The sequence below is a fragment of the Zingiber officinale genome, chromosome 2B, assembly GCF_018446385.1.
Source record: "Zingiber officinale cultivar Zhangliang chromosome 2B, Zo_v1.1, whole genome shotgun sequence".
NCBI lineage: Eukaryota > Viridiplantae > Streptophyta > Magnoliopsida > Zingiberales > Zingiberaceae > Zingiber > Zingiber officinale.
The window spans coordinates 88989163-88997063 of NC_055989.1; positions in this window are offsets into that span (position 1 = coordinate 88989163).

Consider the following 7901-nt stretch of genomic DNA (forward strand, 5'->3'; position numbering starts at 1 on the left):
GGATACAAGGAAAAAGGATTTCCTGAACATATACGACAACCTAGATACCCAAAGAATTCTCTGATGGAGAAATCGATACTTCTTTTAGCGACTCGAGTGGTATAAACACCATCATGGTTTTGATGAAGGTTGTTATAGAATTCAGATATTAGGTCAAGATTGATGTCCCTTTCTAGGTAGACTACCGAATCAAGTTTATAATAGGCTATGGTTTTGGATACAGAGGGACAAAATTCATCCATCCACTTTCGATCCACAGATCGACATGGAAGCAGCTTGAATGTCCTCTGTTGAAATGCTAGCTCAAACTGGCGGTTTGGTAATCTACTGGAACTAGCTGGTTGGGGTCGAGAGGGAGCAGGAGCTTTGGATTTGGATTTCTCAGCTGGGGACTTAGAAGAACCCTCACCGGCTGCTTTCTTTCTAAATAGATAAAGATTTGGACACGGTCGGGGCAAATAGGAGTCCACGGGAGCCACACAGAGAGAACCGAGACAACACACATAGAGAAAATGTGAAAAGAAGCTAAAATGCTAAGAATGAACAAATCTCGGGAGGAAGAAGAGTTACCTGGGCGCCATTGTGACCTTCGGCTTTTAGAAGATGATGGGTCGAGAAGACGGGAGGAAAAGAGGGGCGTCGGCTAGGTTATGAGTCGGTCGGCTAGGGTTTTGAGATGGAAGAAGATCGGGAAGAGAGGAGGTCGGGAGGTTTTAATAAGGGGATAGTGCACAGTGTGATCTGATCGGACGGCTGTCCGAACAAAGAAATCCTGACCGATCAGGAAATATCCTGATCGGTCAGTGATCGTCCTGATCGGTCGTGGGGACCGATCAGGGATCTTCCTGATCGGTCCCTGGACCGATCAGATGTGGATCAGTGGGCTGCGATCTGTGCCGGTGTCTCCTGATCGATCCAGGGATCGATCAGTGAACCTTCTGTGTCAGGAATTTCCTGTCCTGATCGGTCGTGGAGACCGATCAGGTATCGTCAAATCTCCTGATCGGTCGTGGAGACCGATCAGGCATCATCCTGATCGGTCCCTGGACCGATCAGTGTTTGATATAATTTTCAGTAACTGAAAATATGAGCCGTTATCTATCGGGAATTTTGAAAATTTCAGAATTCAGAATCTCCCAAATCCATAACCTAGAATCAACACCCACAAGTATATTAAAAAAAATGAGCTCTTATGGTCTTAGCTTGTGTAGAGCTCGAAAGTTTCAAAAACTCAGACATTTGGAATCTTAGAATTCCAATCTCAGAAAACCTTATAAAAACCATATAGTGAAACAAGGTATTAATTAAGACCTAGGATTGCTATGATCAGTTTCAAGTTTGTCAAAATATAAACAACTTGTCAAAATATGAGCCGTTAATCAAGGCATGTTAAGTATCAATCAAAAATATCAATCAACAAATCACCCATAGTTAGACATTTTTTAGACAAAAGTCCAATCAAGATTCCTTGATTGGAATGTATGAGTAAGATCAAGGAACCAATTACACATGAATTATGTAATGGTGTTCCCCATACTCAATTAATGTCTCTTCAACCTAATTATTCAAGGGATGCATGATACATTTTGAATAATTTGGTTGTTCCTAGCATCTCACCCCATTTCTAGCAAACAAAAATATTTTGTTAAACCTTATAGTTTGTGTGAGATGTTCCCAAGTTGCCCAAAATCATTCCCAATTTCTCTTGTCATTTTAATTTGTCCTTATTGATCATGATGAAGTCCTAAGGACCTAAGGAGCCAAACACATTCCCAACTCCCTCCTTAAATGACTAAATTCATTCTCCGGAAGGGGTTTGGTGAAAATATCAGCTAGGTTTGACTTTGACTCAACATATGTGAGTGCAATGTCTCCCCTAGCTACGTGATCTCTTATGAAGTGATGACGCACTTCAATGTGTTTGGTCCTCGAATGATGGACTGGATTTTTAGTTAGGTTGATCGTGCTAATGTTGTCACATAGCACTTGTACACCCTTATAAGAAAGTCCATAATCCTCTAGGGTGTGTATCATCCACAACAATTGTGATACACTCTCTCCCATGGCAATATATTCGGCTTCGGTCGTGGAGAGAGCAACACAATGTTGCTTCCGACTCGACCAACTAACTAAAGATGAACCTAAAAATTGGCAACCCCCACTAGTACTTTTCCGATCCAATTTGCATCCAGCATAATCGGAATCGGTATAGCCTATCAAATCAAAAGACTCCGTACGAGGGTACCACAGTCCTACTCTCATTGTGCCTTTGAGATATCTCAGAATTCTCTTAACTGCAATTAAGTGAGATTCCTTGGCACAGACTTGATACCTAGCGCACATGCCCACAGCAAAGAGTATGTCCGGTCGACTAGCTGTGAGATATAGAAGACTACTAATCATGCTTCTATATTGCGTTAGATCAATTGGTTTTCCACTCTCATCATTGTCAAGGCGAGTGTTTGTCGCCATTGGAGTGGACACTTCCTTAGAGTCACTCATATTGAATTTTCTAAGCATCTCTTGAGTGTATTTTGTCTGATGGACATAAATTCCATCTCGAGTTTGTTTGATTTCAAGTCCAAGGAAGAATGTCAATTCTCCTACTAGACTCATCTCAAACTCACTTTCCATGTGAGAAATGAATTCATTCAAATAGCCCTTGTTATTTGAGCCACAAATTATGTCATCGACATATACTTGGGCTACAAAAATGTTTTCACCATCTCTTCGTAGAAATAGTGTTGGGTCTATTTGGCCTCTTACAAAACCCTTTTCTAATAGGTAAGTTGACAACCTTTCGTACCAAGCTCGAGGTGCTTGTTTAAGCCCATAAAGAGCTTTCTTGAGCTTGTAAACGTGGTTTGGAGCTTCGGTACTCACAAACCCCGGTGGTTGCTCAACATAGACCTCTTCTTTGATGAGACCGTTTAAGAAAGCCGATTTAACGTCCATTTAATAGAGCTTGAAACCTCTATGTGCAGCAAAAGCTAGCATCAAACGAATGGACTCTAATCGGGCCACGGGAGCATAAGTCTCATCATAATCGAGACCTTCGACTTGACTATAGCCCTTGGCTACAAGTCTTGCCTTGTTTCTTACAACTTCTCCCTTTTGATTTAACTTATTTTTGAAGACCCATTTAGTTCCAATAATGGTGGTCTTCTTAGGTCTAGGAACTAAGTCCCACACTTGGCTCCTTTCAAATTGACCTAACTCATCTTGCATAGCTAAGATCCAATCAGGATCGTGCAATGCCTCATCAACTATTTTTGGTTCAATCTCTGAAATCAATGCGACTTCATTAGATTCATTTCTAAAGAATGACCTAGTCCTAACCCCTTGTTGGATGTCTCCCACAATTTGATCTTGGGGATGACTAGTGGCTAACCTAGACTGCCTTGGTGTTGGCGGTGTCTCATGAGTGGTCTCACTCGGCACAGGCAAGGACTCAATATCAGGCAAAGGATCAGATTGAGTTCTTTATTGCCTTTGCTCATCAACATCAGAGTCAACTTCGACTCGTTCTTCATTTTGATCATTCAAACTTAGATTTCTAAGTTCAAATTGAATTTCTCCTATATCCCTTGGTTGATCATTTAAGTTAGGGATTTCTTCAAAAGCTACATCAGAGGACTCTTCAATCAATTTAGTCCTATTGTTGTAGACTCGATAGGCTTTGCTGGTAAGAGAGTACCCGACCAGTATCCCTTGATCAGCCTTAGCCGTGAACTTCCCAAGATGATCCTTGGTGTTCAAGATAAACTCCTTACAACCAAACACCCTAAGATGTTTAATTGTAGGCGGTTTCCCAAACCAAAGTTCATGGGGAGTCTTTCCTAAAAACCTATGTATTAAAACTCTATTTTGCACATAGCAAGCTGTATTCACAGCTTCAGCCCATAAGTAGCTCGGTAGTGAGTACTCATTGAGCATGCTTCGTGCAGCCTCTTGTAGGACTCGGTTCTTTCTCTCCACAACCTCATTTTGCTGTGGGATCCTTGGAGTAGAGAACTCATGCCTATATCCCTTTTCTTGACAAAACTCTAAAAACCTATGATTTTGAAATTCCCCACCATGATCACTTCTAATGGTTTTAATTGTTATCGATTTTTCATTTTCAGTTCTTCTACAAAAAGAGATAAAAATATCTATAGTTTGGTCCTTATGTTTCAAGAAGAAAGTCCATGTGTATCTAGTAAAATCATCAACGATTACCAAGCAATATCTACTTCCATTCAATGATATTACACTACTGCAATCAAATAGGTCCATGTGCAATAAATCTAAAGCAGTAGATGTACTTACAGTGCTTTTACCTTTATGAACACCTTTTGTTTGCTTACCCTTTTGACATGCATCACATAGTTTGGTCTTGTGGTACTTGATGCTGGGTAAGTCTCGCACTAATCCTTGGTTGGCCAACTTCTGGATGTTCTTCATGTTTACATGTGCCAACCTTCTATGCCATAGCCAAGACTCTTCTTCTTTCGACATGAAACACTTAATCAAAGCATTAGTAGCACTTTTAAACGATACTTGATAAATATTATCAACCCTTGTGCCTACTAGTACCGTGTCAAGTGTGTCAATGTGTTTAACCAAACATTGACTTGAATGAAATTCAATTGTGTAACCCGTATCACACAATTGACTGACACTTAGGAGATTAAAAGTCATCCCCTTGACTAGAAGGACATTCTTGATATGGAGACATTCGGATATATGAATGTCTCCAACTCCTACAACCTTAAGGTTACCATTATTACCAAAAGACACATTACCTCTACTTTTGTTTTGAATGGTTGTAAACAGTGATCTGTCCCCGGTCATGTGCTTGGAGCATCCACTATCAACAAACCAAGTTGATAGATGCTCCCCCTTGACCAATGCCTACAAGACACGGAAGATAGAGGTTTTAGGTACCCAAATCTTGGGACCTAATGCTTCTACAACGAAAGACCTAGGAACCCATGCCTTGGTCATACCTTTCCTAGTTCCATGAGCCCTAGAAACATGTGATCTACTATGTTGAGTTCTAGATATTAGAGAAATGAAACTCGACTCCTTGGGTTGGTACCCTAGCCCGGCCTTGTTGTAGACTGCCCTTTGGGCATTTAGAATCATGTCTAGAGTCTTAGAGCTAGTTGAGAATTTCTCAAGCATTTTCTTGAGTTTCTCAACCTCACCCTTTAATGCCTTGTTCTCATCCTCAAGGACTTCTAGATGTAGGTCATCGACCTCATCTTCCCTAAGGGTCCTTAAGGTTTTTACTTCTTCTTTTAACACTTTATTTTCTATTTTCGACTTTTTAAGCAATGTAGATAGGTGAGTGATAGTCTTATAACACTTTTCTATATGAGAAGAGGTTACCTCTTCATCATCCGACGATGATGAAGCCGCGGTTGAAGCGTCGCTCGAATCTCCCTCACTTTCGGAGTCGGAAACCTCCCTTGCCATGAGTGCTAATTGTCGTGTGCTCTTTTCCATCTTCTCTTCTTCCTCCGATGAGCTTGATGAGGACTCATCCCAAGTGGCCTTGAGAGCCTTCTTCTTCTTGCCTCTTTCCTCCTTCTTTTTGGCTCGTTCCTCCTTCCTTTTTAATTTCGGACACTCGCTCCGAATGTGTCCTTTCTTGCTACACTCATAACATACAACATTAGATTTATCAAAATTTTGATCATTAGTTTTACCTTTTCCTTTGTATCTTCGGCTTCTTCTCATAATCCTTCTTACGAAGTTCGCCATCTCACTTGATGATGATCCACTTTCATCATCGGATTCGGAGGAAGAGGTGGATGAGGAAATCTCCTTTTCCTTCTTCTTTTCCTTCTTCCTTCTTCCCTCCTTGCTCTTTGGTCCTGCAAATAAAGCAATACCCTTCTCTTTTTGACCTTTGTTAGCAAGCTCATGAAGTTCCATCTCACAGAAAAATTCATCTAGTTTAACAATGGAAAGATCCTTGGATACCTTGTAGGCATCTACCATAGATGACCACAAGGCATTCCTAGGAAAAGATTTAAGAGCGTACCTTACTAGATCGCGATTCTCCACTCGTTCGTCCACAGAGTGTAGACCGTTGATGATCTCCTTGAATCTCCCATGAAGCTCACTTACCGTTTCATTGTCCTTCATGGTTAGATTTTGGAGTTGATTCAAGAATAGATCCCTCTTGGCAATCCGAGAATCTCGAGTTCCCTCTTGGAGCTCGATGAGTTTGTTCCATAGGTCTCTTGCGCTCGAGAACGGACCTACCTTGACGAGTTGGTCCTTGGCGATTCCACATTGCAAGGTGACCATAGCCTTGGCATCGGCTTGTGCTTTGCGGAGTTGTTCGGTAGACCATCTTGACGAATCGAGTTCCTTACCTTCTTCATCCTTTGGTGGTGTGAAACCTTCCTTGACTGAGAACCACATGGCAATGTCGGTCTTGAGGTAATACTCCATGCGGCCCTTCCAATATTGAAAATCTGCTCCTTCGAAGTAGGATGGTCGATTTGTGCTAAAGCCTTCCTTCATAGCCATCCTTGTTTGCTCTTTTGGGTGTTAATCCGAATCAAAGAGCCCCTTGCTCTGATACCACTTGTTGGGATCTTAGATGGCTAGAGGGGGGTGAATAGCCCCTTGAAAAACTTAAACCAAAACTTCTACACAGATAATTGTTAGCACAGCGGAATTAGACAACTAAAGAAAGGAAAAATACAAGCACACTAACACTAGGATTTACGAGGTTCGGGGATAACTTGCCCCTACTCCTCGGCGTGTCCGTAAGGTGGACGACTCCTTGATCTTCGGTAGATCGCACCCCGGATAACCTCCGGCTACAAATCCTCCTTCTCGGTGGAGCAACCTCCCCACAACGTCTCAAGAAAGATCTAAGTTAAAGCACGAGACTTACAGAAGCTCGGTGGCAAAGGAGAATAGAAATGCTTACAACCACGCGAGGATCAGTAGCAGAAAACAGAGATCGCAGTTCACCCGAGAGCTCAAGAACTTCGCACAACAGCACAGACTTTTTTTTCAAGCTTTCTTGTTGTTGTTCTTGTTCTCCTCTCGCTATTTTTACTGCTTCTCAAAGCCTGATCTCTGCTGTCACAAATCTGGTCCAAACTGCGCAAATCAGCGCTGCAGCCAATCCCTCTTCCTCCTTACCTGGTTCCCTGAACTCACACCAATGATATCACAGTCAACACTGGCGTCTTCTGAGCTCGAACCAATCCCCAGGAGTCAAGCAGATCGCAGCCAGATCACAGCAGTATCTGTTGATGCCTGAAATGCACCATGCGCCGCTGAAACCAGCAGAAAGACCATTTGTCGCATTCCTCTTATGAACTTAATTTGAAATTAGGCTTGGAATGATACCTGTTAACCTGCAAACTCAAAAGCTAACAGCACAGAGGATTACATCACATAAATGAATGAGATATATCAAAAGCAGTGAAGGAATCGTGATACGAACAAATCGAGTGTGTGGATCGGTCACCGATCACGATGCTGGACCGATCGAGCAACGATGCGATCGGTTCGAAAGGTTATCGATCGTAGTGACCGATCAGATTGAGTGTGGATCGGTCCACGGACCGATCCACCTCTTTCTTTCTTTGCGCTCTTCTCCCGATCGGTCTCACGGCCGATCAGATTGCACCTCGATGTGCTCGAGTGTTCTCGTCGATCGGGCCGATCGATTGAGTGGATCGGTCCACGCACCGATCCACCTCTTCTTTCTTCTGCAGGCTCTTCTCCTGATCGGTCTCACTGACCGATCAGTGACCTCTTGGACCGATCAGGATCGACGGTCTTCCGACCGATCCATGGAACTCAGTTTCACTGGATCGGTCTGCCGACCGATCCACTGATTCATGTGTCACTAGATTGGTCTACCGACCGATCCAATGTGCCAT